Source organism: Pipistrellus hanaki (assembly GCF_964339955.1).
Source record: "Pipistrellus hanaki genome assembly, chromosome: 1".
In the NCBI taxonomy this organism is placed as follows: Eukaryota; Metazoa; Chordata; class Mammalia; order Chiroptera; family Vespertilionidae; genus Pipistrellus; species Pipistrellus hanaki.
The window spans coordinates 122,968,910-122,988,747 of NC_140503.1; the positions used below are offsets into that span (position 1 = coordinate 122,968,910).

At 35.6% G+C, this 19,838-nt stretch overlaps 1 protein-coding gene across 1 annotated transcript in view; it reads right to left on the bottom strand.

Annotated features, from left to right (window-relative positions):
- DNAJC1 (DnaJ heat shock protein family (Hsp40) member C1) overlaps nt 1-19,838 on the bottom strand; it is a 193,687-nt gene that overhangs the window by 62,893 nt on the left and 110,956 nt on the right. The gene's annotated exons all lie outside the window — the stretch shown is intronic.

Here is a 19,838-nt window from a genome sequence, read left to right on the forward strand (position 1 = left end):
TCTTCAAATAGGTTTTCAATATCTTGCTCTCTCTCTCTTCTTCTGGCACACCCATAATTCAGACGTTGGTACACTTGATGTTGTCGCAGAGGCTCCTTACACTATCTTCATATTTTTGGATTCTTTTTTCTTTTCTGATTAGGTGTTTCTCTGCTTCTTCGTATTTCAAATTTTTGACTTGATTCTTGGGATCTCTAGTCTGCTGTTGGATCTCTGTATATTATTCTTTATTTCAGTCAGTGTATGCTTAACTTCTGATTGGTCCTTTTTCATATCCTTGAGGGTCTCACTAAATTTCTCAGAGGTTTCTAGAAGATTCTTGAATAACTGTGGTTTTGAATTCTATATCCAGTAGTTTTCTTTCCTCCATTTCTTTCATTTTTGACCTGTTTCTTTGTCTCTGCATTTGGCTTCTTCCCTGAGTTGATAGAGTGGCTTTGTGTGCTAAGTGTCCTATAGAGCCCAGTGGCTCAGCCTCCCCAATGACCTGAGGTAGACACTCGTGGTGCACCCCTTTGTGGGCTGTGTGCACAGTCTTGTTGTAGTTAAGCCTTGATTGCTATTGGTATCACTGGGAGGAATTGAGTTTTAAGCCAATTGGCTGTGAGAGCTAGCTGCAACTACAATAGGAGAACTGCTGTGCTAGAGACAACCTTATGGGGAAGGACTTGCTTCAGTGGGGCTTTAGTGCTCACTGAATTTGCCCCTTGAGTGTGTCACTTATGGATGTGAAGATTTGTAATCTGATATGGTCTCACACTGACCACTGAGTACACTGGCTCATGGATCTCCAAGGAGGTGCAAAGTCAGCCACTGCCTGAGTCCATCAAGCAGGAGCTACAGAGAGATCTGCAGATACCTCCTCTTTGCTCGGGGTTTGGAAGTGCCCAGATAAAGCCCAGCTGTGAAGTGATGTCGGCTTCTGCTGCTGGGCCTTAGGCCTTCTTTTGGAAGCTTTGGAGCTCTCTGACCCAGCTGCAGTTTGTTAGGTTTTAAGTTGCAAGAAGACAGGTCATTCATATGCAAAAGCTTGGGTGGGGATGCCAGACATATGAGCCTGGATCCCCAGAGTCTTGCCTGGAACTGGAGTTTAGAGCAATCAGGAGCTTGTATCTCCCTCCTGATTGAAAAATAACAACAGCACACCCAGTTGTCAGCCTGTTTCATGCGTGCTTCCATACCTTTGCACCTCTGCACCTCCTACCAGTCTCAATGCACTTTTTTCTTTCCTTCTAGTTGTAGAACTTGTACTCAAACAGCATTCCCATGGTTCTGAATGATATCTGTTTTGTCTTTTAGTTGGAGTTTTGATGTGGTTGTGAGAGGCAGCAAGTACTGGTGTTTACTGATGCCACCATCTTGGCTGTTCTCCAAAATCCCAATGATATTTTGTGCAAATAACAAAATCATCCTATAATTCATCTGGAAATTCAAGGAAACCCAAACAGCACAAACATTCTTGAAAGATAAGAAGCTAGAGAAGTCATACTTCCTGATTTCAAAAATTACTACAAAGCTATAGTAATCAAAACAGTATGGTACTGGCATAAAGACATATGTATATATAGACCTTGAATTGGACAATGGATTCATAGAAATGGTACCAAGAGCCACCAATGCAAAAGTATAAAAATTGGGATGTCATAAAAATTAAAAAATAATGTGTATAAAAGAACTAAATTTTTAGCTCAGCCAGTGTGCTTCTCTTCCACCAGTTTTTCTATTACTCTATCCCTCTCCTTTCCTCTCTTTCTAAAAATCAATAAAAGCATGAAAAAAAGAGAACATTTTAAGAAAGTGAAAAGAAATCCTACAGAATGGGAGAAAATATTTGTGAATCAGTTAAATGATAAAGGTCTAGTATCCAGAATATATAATGAACTTAATAACAAAATGACAAATAATCCAACTCTAAAAGGGCATTTCCAGTCAGAGAAAGGTAATTGTCACATGACCTTACTCATGTGGAATCCAATAAACCAAATAAACTGATGATCAAAAATAGACCCAGAGTCATAGAAGCATGAACAGACTGCTGAACCTCTGAGGAAAGCAGGAGAAGGTGGGTGGCAAGAGATCAACCAATGAACTTGTATACATATATGTATAACCTCTGGACACAGACAATAGGGTGATGAGGGCCTGGAGGTGGGGATGACGGGAGACGGCTGGAAGAGGTAATTGAATGAAAAAGGAGGACCTATGCAGCACTTTAAAAAATAACGATTAAAGTAAAAAACAACAGGAAAACAAAAAGGGCGTTTCTCCAAAGGTACACAAATGGCCAACATGAAAAGATGCACTATCAGTCATGAAGGGAATGAAAATCAAAATCACAATGAGATACCACTGCACAGCCTAGGATGGCAACAACAATAAAACAACAACAGAAATAACAAGTGTTGGTGAGGATATATTACAATGGTTCAGCTGCTATAGTAACAGGTTGGGGATTTGTCAAAAAACTAAACATACAATAGAATTACCATATGTCCTAGCAATTCTACTTGGGTAAATACTCAAAGGAACTTAAAACAGTTTCTCAACAAGTACATGTACATACATATTCATTATAGCACTATTCACAGTATCCAAAAGGAAGAATCAGCAAAAATATCAATCAATTGAAGAATGGATAAACCAATTATTGCGTATACATAGAATGTTACATTTCTTAGCCATAAAAAAGACTGATACATGTTATAATGTGGCATAAATATAATGCTTCAATGTGGATAAACATTAACACATGCTAAATGAAAAAAGTCAGAAACAAGAGGTCATATATTGTATAATTTCATTTAAAAGAAATAACCAAAATAGGTAAATCCACAAAGACAGAATAAAGATGGGTGGATGCTATGGGCTGATGGGGACAGGGACAGGGAATGGGGAGCAACTACTTAAAAGGGACAGAATGCCCTCACTGGTATGGCTCAATGGATAGAGCCTGTGGACTCAAGGGTCCCAGGTTCAATTCCAGTCAAGGGCATGTACCTTGGTTGCAGGCACATCCCCAGTGGGGGGTGTGCAGGAGGCGGCTGACCAATGTTTCTCTCTCATTGATGTTTCTAGCTCTCTGTCCCTCTTCCTTCCCCTCTGTAAAAAAATAAAAAAAATAAAATAAATAAATAAATAAATAAAATATATATATTTTTTAAAAGGTAGAGTTTCCTTTCGGGTAATGAAATTTTTCGGAGCTACACAGAGGTGATGGTTGTACAACACTACCCATGAATGTACTAAATTGTTCACTTGAAAATATTTTTATTGATTTCAGAGAGAGGAAGGGTGAGGGAGAGACAGAAACATCAACAGTGAGAGTCATCGATTGGCTGCCTCCTGCACGCCTCCCCTACTGTGGATAGAGCCCGAAACCTGGGCATGTGCCCTCACCCGGAATTGAACCCTGAACTCCTGATTCATGGGTCAGTGCTTAACTGCTGAGCCATCACCAGTCAGACTGAATTGTTCACTTTTAAAGGTTAATTTTATGTTACATGCATTTCACCTCAATTTAAAAAAAAATACTTTTAAAATAATTGGGTAACACTAGAAAAGCTAAGATGAAAAAAAAAAAAATAATACCAAGTGTGCATAAGGAAATGGAGCAATAGGAACTTGCAAACTGGTGATGGATGTGTAAATTGATTATAATTACTTGGGAAAACTGGTAATATCTATTCCAACTGAACCATATGCCTATGGTAGCACAATGCCTAGTATGTGCTCAATAAATGTTTATTGATTGAACTAATGAAGTACCCGCTATTTTTGTAGACACTGTGCTAACACATTGGGATGTAAAAATGAAAAGACATGGTTCTCTCTTTTAGTAAATAGCCATATAACTTTTAATATATTTATACTGTAGGGGTGGCTAATGTATTGGTTTTAGAATCCTGGCTCCACAATTTACTATTTAACTATAATTAAGGCAAATGTCATTTTTAAAATTTCTTTCTTTTCTACTCTCACTTTGCAGCTGCAGTGTATTGATGCTAGAGTCATCTTCATAAAACAGAGCACCATCACCCCAAAGATTCCCTATGACACGTAATATAAAATCTAAATTTCTTAGCCTGACATTAAAATGTTTTTACATTTTATCTACCTGTCTTTTATGTTACACTATCACCATGTTCTAGGCACAATGGCCTACCATTATATCTTGAACATGTTTTTGAAATGACACACTTATTTTGTGTCTTTGCTCAACATGTCTTTTTTTCAAGAATTCACTCTGAAATGTTTAGGCCATGAGAAAGTCATTTTTCATGATATATTGATAATAGGTCTTCTACATGTAATTTAACTTAATATATAGATTAAGCAGGGGACAGAATAAACTGATCACATTTATGAGAGTAGTCTGATCTACATGACAAAGTAATAAATTGGCAATTAGGAACACACTTTGGCCTCATGGGCATTTTATTTAGGTAGAGGAAGTTATTTACTCAATAATAACTGTATTGCTGTATCAGAACATCTTAAAAGACTTTAGGAAATCATTAGAAAATGACTTTTCTAGTCCAGCAACTTGAATCTAATCCATTATTAACTAATAATTATTAAAATAAATTAGCCTTGCCCCTGTGATTTCTAGTTGAGAATATGGTGAGATTCTCCAGAAACTTTAATATGATGAAAATAAGATTGAAAAATAAACACATAAAGAATAAGAACATGTAATGGGCATTGAGTGATAGAGTGAAATAAATTAGTGGGATCAGTTTAATTCAACAATCGAGTTCAATTAACATTTACCCAACAGACAACACTGCAGTGGCTATAAAGATAAAAGAGATGTGAAACTCAACCATCAGGTGGTTTATAATGGAGTACAGGAGCCATACGTATAAGTGACCAGTTATTACAATATGAGAATTATATATTTCAGTTTTTTTCCTTTTTATAAAAATCATCAGGTGATTTCAGAGAGGAAGGGAAAGGGAAAAAGAGATAGAAATATTAATGATGAGAGACAATCACTGATCAACTGCCTCCTGCACGCCCCCTACTGGGGATTGAGCCTGCAACCCGGGCATGTGCCCTTAATTGGAATAGAACCTGGGCCCCCTCAGAATGCAAGCCAACGCTCTATCCACTGAGCCAAATGGCTAGGGCTCCACCGATCTTTTAGAGAGAGGGAAAGACAGAAATATCAATGTGAGAGAAACACATCGATTGGTTGCCTCCTGCACGAACCCTGGCCAGGGCTTGGGCCAGGGTGGAGCCTGCAACCGAGGTATGTGTCCTTGACTGAAATCAAACTCAGGACCCTTCAATTTGCAGGTCAATGCTCTATTCACTAAGCAAAACCAGCTGGGGTTTTTCAATTTTTTTTTCTAAAAATATTTTTAAAATTATTACAAAGATGAAATACAAGGAAAATAATATAAAACACAAAAATTTTACACTACAGAATACAGAAAAACTCTTACATTATAAAAGGAAGATCAGAAACAAATGTAGATTTTAAAAAATTCTCTCTCCATAGGTATACTTAGTTAGATTAAAAATATCAAAATTTTACTTTGGAAAAGCATTTAGTATACTATGATTCATCTTTTCCATGATGACCTTCTCTTTGCAAAATAAAATCTAATTTATTTAATTATCTGTTTTATATAACATCATAATCCTACTAAGACAGAAGCGGTTCACTGAGAGATACAGGGAAAATAAACAGGAAATAGTATTCAGCTAATTAGCAATATGATGTCGGACTAGAACAAGTAACGTATCAGTTGTTAGGAAGTGGAAAGCATTCTCAGATTTCAAAGCAACATTGAAGTGATAAGATTCAAGGCAAAAGAGAGCAGGTGGTGTGGTAGCAGTTTTAATTACATGATGCCCAGGCTTAACAAAAACCCACTTTAGAGACTTAATCATTAATATTATCTTGGCATTCTTTCAATTAATTGTGAACTGTTTTCTTTGTAGGAAGTTTCTATAAAGAAAACAAATTTAAAGCTAAAAAGTTAAATAGCCATCACAAGATAAATGGTTGAAAAAATATTTTCTCAAGCTACCTATGAAATATTTATTGAAAGACATTATGAAACTAAAGATGGAGTTAGAAAATATTAGTCAATAAAATAAAATCTGCCAATTAACCATAAAAATTTTTTTCAGAAAATTATCTAATTAAAATTAAACTATTATTTATTGAAGGGCTATGATGTATCTATCACTTTATTTTATTTAATTCTCATGGTATTTTTTGTCTATTCATATATATTCTTGAATATATGCAAACATATATAATCTCATGTACATATTTTAGTCCACCAAACAGTATAGCTTCTAATTTTGTTCTTTCTCTTTCTCTTAGTTTGTAAATCTGAGTCGAGACTTATTATTTTCTCTTTTCCCACTCAGAGAAACTTCTATAACACTGGAGGTTACTAAGAATTTAATACAGCAGGAAACAAAAACTGCCTATATTGTTTACTTTTTACAGCATAAAAGAAATGTGTCCTAATTCAAAACAATCCAGTGCTTATTGGAGCCAGTAAATACCTTTTGAGTGTAAAGAGAAAAGGGTGGGGAAAAAATCTTAAGTGAAAAGGGAAGAGTTGAACAAAAAACCAAAATAGTTTTGAGGGGACAGAGTTCCTTACATTGGGAAGAGTAGATAGGTTTGTGGATGTTCTGTGCTTGGTGCAGCACAAATGGAGGTAAAAGGGCTTTGGAAAGAAATAATTCCATATTTGTTCTTGGAGGCGAGCTTGAGAGTGGCAGCAAGAGGAGGGCAGTTGCCAGTGCGTCTCCTGCTATGTCAGTCTGCAGACAGCACACTGGCCTGAGAGCAGGAAGACTAGCAGGTGAGACTCGCTTCCAAAGGAATTAGAGGGCACTCAGAAAACCAGCAAAGCAGCAACTCCAGACAGTGTCCTTTTGAAGAGACCACTGGGAAAAGGACCATGCCCCCCAAAATGACTAACAATAGACTTCTCACAGACCCTGCAGAGAAGGGCTTAATGTCAGAAATTTGTTTGAAAAAGTTAAGAGATTTGATATTTTTTGTACATGAATGATATCATACAGGTTATACCTTATCTCTAAAAGAATCTCACAAAAATATAGCTTAACATTTGTAAAAAGTGACTTTAATAGACTTAAAATAGGACTTTAATAAAGCAAGAATACCAAACTAATAGTGAACAAATATCTTAAATTTTTGAGCTCCTAAATCACTGGTCCTTTTTGTCATAATGACCAAATAGCATCAGATAAAAAAATCATTAATCAGATTGGCTTCTTTGCTATCCATCCAGAAGCAATGTTTATAAAGAGTTTTCCTTTTATCCTTGAAGCTTTAAACTTATGTGATAAAAATATTTAATACAAAAGGTTAACTAAGCAAAATACATGATTTTTCTAACAGGTAAAGTTTTATTTTTTTATTTTATTTTATTTTTTTTATTTTATTGATTTTTTTACAGAGAGGAAGAGAGAGAGAGAGAGAGCCAGAAACGTCGATGAGAGAGAAACATCGACCAGCTGCCTCCTGCACACTCCCTACCGGGGATGTGCCCGCAACCAATGTACATGCCCCTGACCGGAATCGAACCCGGGACCCTTCAGTCTGCAGACCGACGCTCTATCCACTGAGCCAAACCGGTTTCGGCTTAATAGGCAAAGTTTTAATTTACCTTCTAAAAACAGCAGATATTCGAAATCTAATATTATCATAGTAAAATTATTTATGGAAATATAAAAATTTTCAGAAAGTATATGTAAAACAATTTGACTTAAAGGTAAGCTAAAGAATGATAAAATATTTAGAGGCAAGCTGAATAGTTAATTGCTGGGTAACAGATCGCGACCTCTCACAGGAGACTTCAGCTGTTATCAACTAACTACATTAAAAAGCTTTGTAAAAGAAAGCCCTGTTCTTAACAATAAAACAGATCAATCTAGGCAGCTGTAGGGAATTAAAGATCTGCCAACAAAAATGTCTTACCGTACTCCAATGCACCCATGGCTCATCTTTTTTGGTTCTGTTGTTAAACATGGAAAGGAATAATTTTGATTGATTTAAAGTCATCTTGCTAGACATGTCACAAGAAGGTAAGATATTAAATGACTATAAAATAATATAATAGATGACTTAATAACACAGACAAACTGATAAAAAGAAGCAAGAAGCAGGCTGGTATTTATATCCACTAATTCCCTAAATTACCACGAGCAAAATAATCTGTATATCACAGTGAATCTTGGAGACAGAGGAAGGCTGTTGAATCACAGTTTAGTGAAAGGTAAAGGAACTGAATTGTCCTCAAAACAGTGGTGTGCTGGAGTCCATTAATGCCTGCCCATGACAGCCAAAAGCTAAACTTTCAGAAATGTTGTGTGTCAGTTGTTAAACATACCCATCATTAAAAATTAAGTTCTATAAACTTATAATTTATGACAAAAAAGTAATACTCAAAGCTCATCACTTCATAATTATTTTACTACATTTTATTATGTATGCCTTTGGGGATATTCACATTTACTGTATCTACATGGTGCACATATATAATGGTATTTTACTACTAAACATCTTTTCCCAACTCCACTTTCAGTGAATTCATGATCATAATTTCAAATCAGCAATGATCGGTGTAACTGCCACTGAAATTGGAAAAAAAAACAACCCCAAATTGAGGCCTTTTCCCTCCACCAAAGAATAAATTTAAAAAAATTTATCAACACACCACTCCTATTGTGTAGTCTAAATTTTTGATAAAGAGGGCTTTATGATGAGTTTAAAATGAGTAATTTGAAGAATTAGTCCCTGAAAGAAACACTGATGTCATATAGGGAATATCACCTTAAATGGAATTAAGTTATAATTTAGATCAGGTCTGGGATACTCCACAATATAAATAAATGACCATTTTTATTTCATAAAGAAGGATATACCATCCATCTTAAACTGGCTGCTATGGCTCTGGGGTTTAGTTTTGGTCTGGGGGTAATCAGAAATGAAGGGGGTTTGGGGAAGGAGTAGAATAAGGAACCACCGAGAGTCATTACTGAACACTTTTCAGGTCCATGCTCACAGTTCAAAGTGTTATCATCACCATTTTAAAACTGAACAGCATTATGAAAGTTGCTTTCTTGATAAGATATATGCACTTTTTTATAATTTAAATAATGTTCACTCTTTTCGAGTTGCACACTTATTTCTATTCAATACCTGTTTTCTCACAACTAATTTTATTTTTGCTCTTAACGTATTTTTTAAAATTCAATTTTCTTTACTCACATTACTCTTTCAGAATTTTTGTGTATATGGATGAATGTGAAACTGAGGAGGGATTTACTCATGTCATCATCTTCTGGTACATCATCATAACAATCCAATTCCTTAATTTCCTGGTGAATTTCTTGTGACTCCATTTCTTTCAGAATCAGTGGACCAAATCTCTCATGTTTAGCCTAGGGGGGCCTTATTTTCAGGGGGATGCCTTATATTTCACTCAGAAGGAAACCTATAAGTAGGTCTTATTTTCGGAGGATGTCTTATTTTCGGGGAAACACGGTATTATGCTCAATTAATATTTAACAAAGGAGGCAAGAGCATACAATGGAGTTAAGACAGTCTCTTCAATAAATGTTTTTGGGAAAATTGGACAGATACATGAAACTAGACCACCAACTTATACCATAAACAAAAATAAACTCAAAATGGATAAAGGACTTAAACGTAAGATGGGAAACCATAAACATCTTAAAAGAAGTCACAGCCACCAAAATAGCAGACATTTGTCGTAGCAATATCTTTACCGGTACAGCTCCTAGGGTAATGAAAACTTAGGAGAAAATAAACAAATGGGACTTCATCAAAATAAAAAGCTTCTGCACAGCAAAAGAAACCATCAGCAAAACAACAAGAAAGTCCACTGCATGTGAGAACATATTTGCCAATGTATCTCCAACAAGGGTTTAGTCTCCAACATTTACAGGGAACTCCTACAACTTAACAAAAGGAAGTAAACAATCCTATAAAAAAATGGGAAAAGGACCTAAATAGACACCTTTTGAAAGACAGAGGCCACGAGACATATGAAAAGATGCTCGAGGAGAGCGATTCCGGTGGGCCCGCCGGGGCTGCGTTCGAATGGCCCTGCGTGAGGCTCGGCCCGGGAGCCCGGGGACTCGAGGCTTCCGGCGCAGTTGGCCAGTGACTGAGGCCCACAGTATGATGAGGCGCGGGCATTTAAGAGATTATGACATCTGAAACCCACAATGTTAAAAAACAGAACTTTTATAATAATACTGAGGATTATTCCATTGATCGTCCTAGAAAAAGAACTCTAATTTCACTAATAAGAACATGAAGGAGGTTAAGAAATCTCCAAAACAGTTGGTTGCTACATAAATAGAACAGTTGGACATGCTGTTAAAAGCCCAGATAAACTACGTAAGGTGATCTATCACAGAAAGTAAGTTCATTATACTTTTCCAAATTCTTGTTTTAAAAAGAAACAGTCCCCTAGAAGTGGGGGCTGTGACATGGCAAAGAAAATGAACTGGTTTGTGCAGGCCACTGGCCTGAAAAATTACACCATGATAGTTGAACATATTGCTTAACTCTAGTGATTCTGGTTCTTTACAGACACAAAGCTCATCATCAAAATACAGTGGGGGTTTTTCTGAGACGTTTCAGTTGTACTTAGATGTTAATGGAAGCTTTCATCTGTCAAAACTTTGTAAAAGAAGATGAGCCCTGCTCCCATGAATTGAGTCAATGATGAGTTCTGTTCTTATAGCTGTTTAAATTCTTGTTGAGCCTAAGAGGCACACTTGCCTCACTAAAGCAAGAATGTCAAAGAGATACCCAGTATTTTTTTTATTCAATTATAGTTAATAGTCAGTATTTTAATGTATCTTTTCATACTGTATACATATTTTATAATTTGATGTTTAATAAATTTAGACATTTTCCATGAGAAAAAAGAAAAGAAAAAAGAAAACATGTTCAAAGACACTAATCATCGAGAGATGTAAACCAAAACAACAATGAAGTACCACCTCACACCTGTCAGAATGGCTATCATTAACAAATCAACAAATGACAAGTGCTGGAGAGGATGTGGAGAAAAAGGAACCCTCCTTCACTGCTGGTGGGAATGCAGACTGGTGCAGCCACTGTGGAGAACAGTGTGAAGTTTCCTCAAAAAACTAAAAATGGAACTGCCATTTGACTGAGTAATTCCACTTCTAGGAATATATCCAAAGAAACTAGAAAAACCAATCAGAAAGGATATATTCACCCCTATGTTCATAGCAGCACAATTTACAATAGCTAAAATTTAGAAACAGCCTAAATGCCCATCAGCAGATGAGTGGATTAGAAAACTATGGTACATCTACACAATGGAATACTACACTGCTATAAAAAAGAAGGAATTATTACCATTGGCAACAGCATAGATGGAACTGGAGAGCATTATGCTAAGTGAAATAAGCCAGTGAAAGAAAAGTACCATATAATCTCACTTATTTGTGGAATATAAAGAAAGTTATAAACTGATGAGCAAAAATAGATACAGACACAAAGAAGCATTGAACAGACTGTCAAACTACATTGGGAAGACTGGGGAGGTTGGGAGAGGGGCAGTAAATGAGACTTGTATGCATGTATATAAGCATAACCAATGGATGCAAGACACTGGGTGGGGGATGGTGGGTGGGGAGGAGGGCCCTGAGAGGGCATGTCCCAGAGTGGTAGGGGAGGCCGAAGGTAAGTCAATGGGGAAAAAAAGGAGACATATTACTACTATAATATTTGTAATACTTTAAACAATAAAATAATATAAAAAAAATAAAATAAAATACCCCCCCCCAAAGAAGAATAAAATCTATATACAAACAGAAGGCAATAACAGAAAGATATCTTGAAAATACCTTTCTATTAGTAAATTGAAGATGAGTCAAAGAAAAAAAATCACAAGTGAAATTAGACTGTTCTGAACCGAAAGAAAATGAAAACATTTTCTTTTATATGTGGAAACATAAAATATAATATAAATATAAGCATATAAAACTCTAGATTCAGAGAAAATTTACAGCATTATCTCTTAGAAAAGAAGTAAGGTTTTAAATCAATGTCCAAAACTTCCACCTTAAAAACTAGAAAATGGAGAGCAAATTAAGTCCTTAATAAGCAGATGGCAAGAAAAAAAATAAGAGAAATCAGTAAGATATAAAATTGAAAAATACAGTAAATCAATAAAACCAAAAGCTGATACTTAAATGAGTTAAATGGAGTAGTTCTATTGATATTGACCAGAAATAAAACAGGAGACACAAATTGCCAATATTTAAAATGAAAGGAATATTATAAACAACTTAAGCCATTCAACAATTTAGGTGAAATATACTCAAACCACTTCAAAGACATCAATGACCAATGCTACCTTAAGAAAACATAGGTGAAATTCCACACAAATGCTTATAGGAAAAAGAAAAAGAAAAAAAAAAAAGAGCAGGAAACACTTCCCAATGCATTTTGTGAGGCCATCACCATCTGATGGGAAAAAAAACAGAAAAAAAATAAAAAAGACACACAAAATTATAGACCTGTCCTTCGTAAGCATAGAGATAATTTTAAAGAAAATATATACACCAAATTCACAACACATAAAAATGACAATACCTAATGAAGAACTGGGGTTTATCCTTGGAATGCAAGGCTAGTTTAGCATTTTTATTTTTATTTTTTATTTATTTAAAAAAGCTTTTAAAAATATATATATTTTATTGATTTTTTTGCAGAGAGGAAGAGAGAAGGATAGAGAGCTAGACACATCGATGAGAGAGAATCATTGATCAGCCACCTCCTGCACACTCCCCACCGGGGATATGCCCGCAACCAAGGTACATGCCCTTGACCGGAATCGAACCTGGGACCTTTCAGTCCGCAGGCCAATGCTCTATCCACTGAGCCAAACCGGTTTCGGTCAGTTTAGCATTTTTAAATCAATTAATTAAATTCACTATATTAACAGGTAAAAGAAAAAATACCATATTATCACCCTTTTAGAGGCAGAAAAAAATAGACCAAATTCAATATCCATTCATAAAAATATTCTTATAAAACTAGATACAGAAGGGACTTTCCTTATCTTGATGAAGAGCACCTGCTAAAAAGGAGGGGCTAACATAATTTTTAGTGGTAAAGACAGAATACTTTCCAAGATCAAGAAGGGGATAAAGAAGTCTTCTCTAATCATTAAAATAAACACTGGATTTAAGGTTGTGTCCAATCAAAAGGCAACAAAAAGACCAATCAGGTTTCCAAATTGGACAGAAAAAAATAAAACTGTCTTTTTTTTTGCAGGCAATATAGTCATCCCTATATAAAATCCAAAAAAGTCTATATAACAATAAAATAAATAAAATTTAAAAAGCTACTAGGGCTAATAAGTGAGTTTAGTAAAGTTGCAGGATAAAATAAAATCAATATAAAAATCAATTGTATTGCCACATGCTCACAAAGAACCTTAAGAAACTGAAATTAAAAATACAATTCAAAATATTAGCAAAAATACTAACTACTTATGTATAAATTTGACAAAAGATGTTAGTAAGAAAAATTAGTGGATACTTAAATAAAATGAAGACTATACTATGTTCATGGATAAAAAGACTCAGCATTTTTAAAATGTCAATTCTCCTAAAATTTATTTACAGATTCAATTCAATTCCCATAAAAATTCCAGCAGAATATTTTGTAAAGATTGAGTTGATTGTAAATGTTATATATAAATATAATATAAAGTATAGTCAATAAAATTTTAAAAACAACAAGGATTTACATGATCTGATTTCAAGGTTTATTTATAGCTTATTAACAAGACAATTTATATTAGTGTAAATAGAGACATATTGATTAAAAGAACAAAATAGAGAACCCAGTAATAAACCAATACATATATGGTCAATTAATTTTCAACAAAGGAACCAGGCCATGAAATGGGTAAAGGATAACCTTTAAAGAAATAGTGATAGAACATTGGATGTTAAAAAAATATATAAACCTTACTTCACACTATATATAAAATTAGCTTGAACTCAATCACAGATCTAAATATATGAGCAAAAACTATAAAAACTTCTGGGTAAAAACTTAGGAGAAACTCTTAGTGACTTTGGATTTGGCAAAGATTCTTAATTAGACCATAAAAAGAACTTAGCATAAAAGAAAAAAACTTCAGCACTATTCAGTTTGGCTCAGTGGATAGAGTGTCAGCCTGCAGACTCAAGGGTCCCAGGTACGATTCTAGTCAAAGGCATATCACTTGGTTGTGGGCACATCCCGAGTGGGGGGTGTGCAGGAGGCAGCTGACTGATGTTTCTCTCTCATCAATGTTTCTAACTCTCTCTCCCTCTCCCTTCTTTTCTGTAAAAAAAAAAAAATAAATAAATAAATAAATAAATAAATAAAAAATATTTTTTTTAAAAAGAAAAAAACTTCATAAAATGAAAATTGAAATTTTAAAACTTTACTCTCCAATGAATACTATCACTTAATAAAAAGCAAGTCATAACTGGGAGAATATATTTGCAAAACATATAGGTGACAAAGGACTTGCTCTAAAATACATAAAGAACTTTAAACTCAATAACACAAATGGAATAGATGGCTTCCAGTCAAGATGGGAGAGCAGATAAACTCTGTGTTCCCCTCTTCCCATGGCCACATTAAAATTAAAACTAAATTATAGAACAACCACCATGGAGAACCACCCGAAGACTGGCTGGAGATGATTCCTATAACTGAGGATAAAAAGGCAGGGACCGGTTTGGCTCAATGGATAGAGCGTCGGCTTGGGGACTGAAGGGACCCGGGTTCGATTCCGGTCAAGGGCATGTACCTTGGTTGCGGGCGCATCCCCGGTAGGGGGTGTGCAAGAGGCAGCTGATCGATGACTCTCTCTCATCGATGTTTCTAACTCTCTATCTCTCTCCCTTCCTCTCTGTACAAAATCAATAAAATATATTTAAAAAAAAAAAAAGAAGAAGCCACAATGAGATTGGTAGGATGGGCAGATATCTAATACAGAAGAGTCCCCCACTCAGTGTAGTGGAGTTTTCTCTTACGGAGAGAGGGGTCGCAGCCCCACAAGGCCCCCAAACGGGGGCATCAGTGCTAAGAAGAGGATCCCACATAACATCATGCTGTGAAAACTGGTAAGGATTGTGTCACAGAGAAATAAGGGCTATGGGAGACCAAGGTACTACAGGACTTAAAGAGACAGCACACAGACTCATTCACTCTCAAACTCACTTGCTCAAAGCTCCAGCACAAGGGCAACTTAAAAAGCACCAGGGGCATATGGGACAGGACTACTAGTAAACTGACTAACCTCAGGGCGAGGCCTGGAGGGGCAAGGGTTGGGGCAACTATTTCCAGAAATGGAAGTGCTAGCAGGCATGCCATTGCTGAACTTTTATTCCATCTAGACTACAGGTGCAGACAGGTGCTAGTCAATAATAAAAAATAACTCTCAACAAACAAAAGCCTTGGATCAGATGGCTTCCTAGGTAAACTGTAACAAACATGAAAAGAATTAATATCTATGCTTCTTAAACTATTCTCAACATTGAAGAGGGAAGGCTCCCAAACTTATTTTACAAAGCCAGCATTACCCTGATACCAAAACCAAAGACACTACACAAAAGAAAATTATAGGCCAATATCTCTGATGAATACAGATGTAAAAATACTCAACAAAATATTAGCAATCTGAATTCAGCAACACATTAAACAATCATACACCATGATCGAAAGAGATTTATTTCCAAGGTAATATTGACTCAATATCTGTAAGTCAATTAACATGACACACCACATAAAATAAAGGCTAAAAGTCATATGATCATATCAAAAAATGCAGAAGAAGCATTTGACAAAATCCATCAACCATTGTTGCTAAAAACTCTCAGCAAAATGGGGATAGAGGAAACATACCTCAACATCAAAAAGGCACTATATGGCTAACAATATGCTCAACAGTGAAAAGCTGAAATCTTTTCTTTAAGATCAGGAATAAGACAAGATGTCCACTTTCACCACTTCCAATCAACATAATATTGGAAATCCTAGCCAGAGCAATCAAACAAGAAAACTAGAAAAAGGCAATCTAATTGGGAAGAAGTAAAACTATATTTTTTGCAGATGACATAATACAGAAAAACCCTAAAGATTCCATAAAAAATCTTAGAACTAATAAACGAATTCAGTAAAGTAGAAGAATACAAAATTAATATTCAGAAATTGGTTGCATCTTTACACATCAACTAGAGGCCCAGTGCACAAAATTTGTGCATGGGTAGAGTTCCTATGCCTGGCTAGTGATCAGGTCTGATTGGGGTCTTCCAACTGCCAGCTGGGGCCTTCCTTTGTTCTGTGCCACCCCCTGTTGGTCAGCGCACGTCATAGCGAGAGGTCGAACTCCAGGGGGGACAATTTGCATATTAGCCTTTTATTATATAGGACTAAAACTACTAAAAGAGAAATTTTTAAAAATCCCATTTACAATTGCATAAAAAAATACTTAGCCTGGCTGGTGTGGCTCAATGGTTGAGCATTAACTTATGAATCAGATTCGATTTCTGAGAAAAAAAAAAGTTTAAGCTCACAGAATACAAGCTGGGTTGTGGGCTTGATCCCCAGTAGGAGGTATGCAGGAAGCAGCCAATGAATGATTCTCATCTTTGACGTTTCTATTTCTCCCTTCCTCTCTCTGAAATCAATAAAAATATATTTTAAAAAATAACCTAGGAAAAAATTTAACCAAGGAGATAAAAGACCTGTAGAGTCAATGCTGTATGAATGTCAATTCTTTCAAAATTGATCTATATGCTCAATGTAATTCAAAGTGAACATGACACCTGAATAATTTGTGGAAAATGATGTTACTTTAAAAATTTATATAAAAATATAAAATGGCAATCTTATAGAAGGAAAACAAAGCTGGAAAATTACTGTACCAGATATCTATTATGAAGGCACAGTAGTGAAAACTGTAAGGTATCAGCACAAGAATGAACAAGTACATTAGTGGAACAAAATGATAAGTCTGGAAATAGAAACATATGGTAATGGACACTTTTATGAAAAAATGGACATATTTGTAGAGCTATAGGATGCAGTCTTTTTATTAATTGGTATTGGGTAAATTGGTATGAAAAACTTTTGGGAAAAAATTAAACTTGATCATTACTTTACCCCCAAGACAAAAATCAACTCCAGGGATAACTGATCTTAAATGTAAAAAGTAGAATATTAAAACTTCTAGAAGAATGTGAAAGTATCTTTATTTATTTTTTAAATATATTTTTATTGATTTCAGAGAGGAAGAGAGAGGGGAGAGAGATAGAAACATCATTGAGAGATAGAATCATTGACTGGCATGTGACTTTGACTGGAATCAAACTCAGGACCCTTTAGTCCACAGAACAACACTCTATCCACTGAGCCAAACCAGCTAGGATGAAAATATCTTTACTTTGAGATAAGAAAATATTTCTTAAACACAACACAAAAAACACCAAATAAAGAAAAGATTCATTATTAAAATTAGTAATTCTGATCATCAGAAGATACCATTAAGAGAGTAAAAGAGCAAGACAGAAGGAGGAAATATATGCAAGATTCATTTCTGAAGTATAAAAAGAACTCTTTATAAATCAGAATGAAAAACGCAGGCAACCTAGTACAAAAAGACTTGAAAAGGCTCTGTGGACAGGAGGACATCAGTGTTTAATAAAATCAATCTTATTAATCAAAGGATATGCAAATTGAAACATAATTATATATCTGTACATAACTTACCATAATGGCTAAAATATAAAAAACTTGACCAATTATTGGCAAGGATATAGAGTAACTAGAAATTTCTTATCATGCTGCTTAAGTAGAAATTGATACAAACATTTTAAAAAAACTTTAGAAGTATTTTACTGAAGTTGACCCTGCAACATAACTCCAAAAATAAAAATTTACATTTTTTTATATAATGTATTAAAAGTATAATAATATTCACAGGAAATTATTTTGTGGCCCAAAACTAGAAACAATGCAAATCTCCAACAAAAAAATAACTTGCGCTGTATATATTTCTAAATGGTCTACTATATAGCAATAAAAATGAATAACCCACTGCTATACACAATAATGAATGAGTCCTACAAATATTATACTGAATAGAGGAAAGTAGATGGAAGATTACATATGGCATGTATTCTGAATAGAATGTTTGTGTTCCCCTCAAATCATAACTCCCACTGTGATATGCCCTCAGAAGTGAAATAAGTGACCTTACAAAAGGGACCTCAGAGAGTTCTCTCACCTCCTCTACCCTATAAGGACAGACAAGACTACTGTCTATGAACTAGGAAGAGCACCTTCTCCAGACACCAAATCTACTGATGCCCTGATCTTGGGCTTTTCAATCTTGAGAACTATGAGAAATAAATGTTTGTTCTTAAGCTACCCAATCTATTATATTTTTGTTATAGCAGCCTGAATTGACGAAGGATGTTTCCATTTATAAACTTCAAACAACAGGAAAGATTAATCTATGATGTTAGAAGTCAGGATAACAGATATCAACCAGCTGACCAGTGGCTGTGATGTGCACTGACCTTCAGGGAGTAGATATCTGGGAGAAAAGGAAAGTAGTGAATCAAACTGTGACCTCCTGGCTCATGTTCCAAAGGAGAAAGCACGAGTAAGGCTTCTTGTACTGGAAATATGCGCTCAGCCCTCTTCTTTATTGGGGTGACATCCTATATAATAAAATGTCTAATATGTTAAGTATCCGGTTGTCCAGTCATCTGTTCAACCAATCAAAGTGTAATATGCTAACAATATGCTAAAGCCACTCAACCGCTTGCTATGACATGCATTGACCACCAAGGGGCAGACAGTCAACCAGTTGACCAGTGGCTGTGATGTGCACTGACCATCAGGGAGTAGATACCAGTAGGTTTGCTGGGGTCCAGCAGATTGGGACTGAGTGAGATGGACCGGACATACCCTGGAGCCCTCCCGTGGTCCCTCACTATTGGCCAACCTCCCATGTCCCTCCCTAGCCCTGATCATGCACCGGTGGGATCCCTTGGCCTGTGCCCTCTCACAATCTGGGATCCCTTGTGGGATGTCAGAGAGTTGGCGTGGTTCCGATCCTGCAGGCCAGGCCGAGGGTCCCCATTGTTGCACAAATTCGTGCACTGGGCCTCTAGTTGGTTAATAAAATTATATAGGTTTGCAGTGTACAATTCTATGACACATCATCTGTATATGGCATTGTGTGTTTACCACTGAAAGTCAAATCTCTTTCCATCATCATATATTTGATCCTACTTACAGTTTACAACACTCCTCCCCACCAGCCCACCTTCCCTTTGGTATCTATTTTACTGATGTCTGTATTTATGAGGTTTTATATGTTTTGTTTGTTCATTTGTTCCCTTCAGTTTTATGAGTGAAATCGTTATGATTCTTGAGTCGTTCTGTATGACTTACTTTGCTTAGCATGCTTAGCATAATATTCTCAAGATCCATCCATGTTGTGGCAAGTGGCAGTATTTCATCTTTTCTTATGGCTGAATAGTATTCTATTGCATATATGTACCACATCTTGTTTATTCAATCATCAATCAAAAGACATTTTGGTTGTTTTTATGTCTTGGCCACTGTGAATAATAGCAATGTTCTATTTCTTGATCTTGGCAATGGTTAACTTGGTTCTCTAGTGATAGATCACTGAGATATGTAGCTGTATATCTATATTTAATGTACTTGTCTGCATGTATTTGAC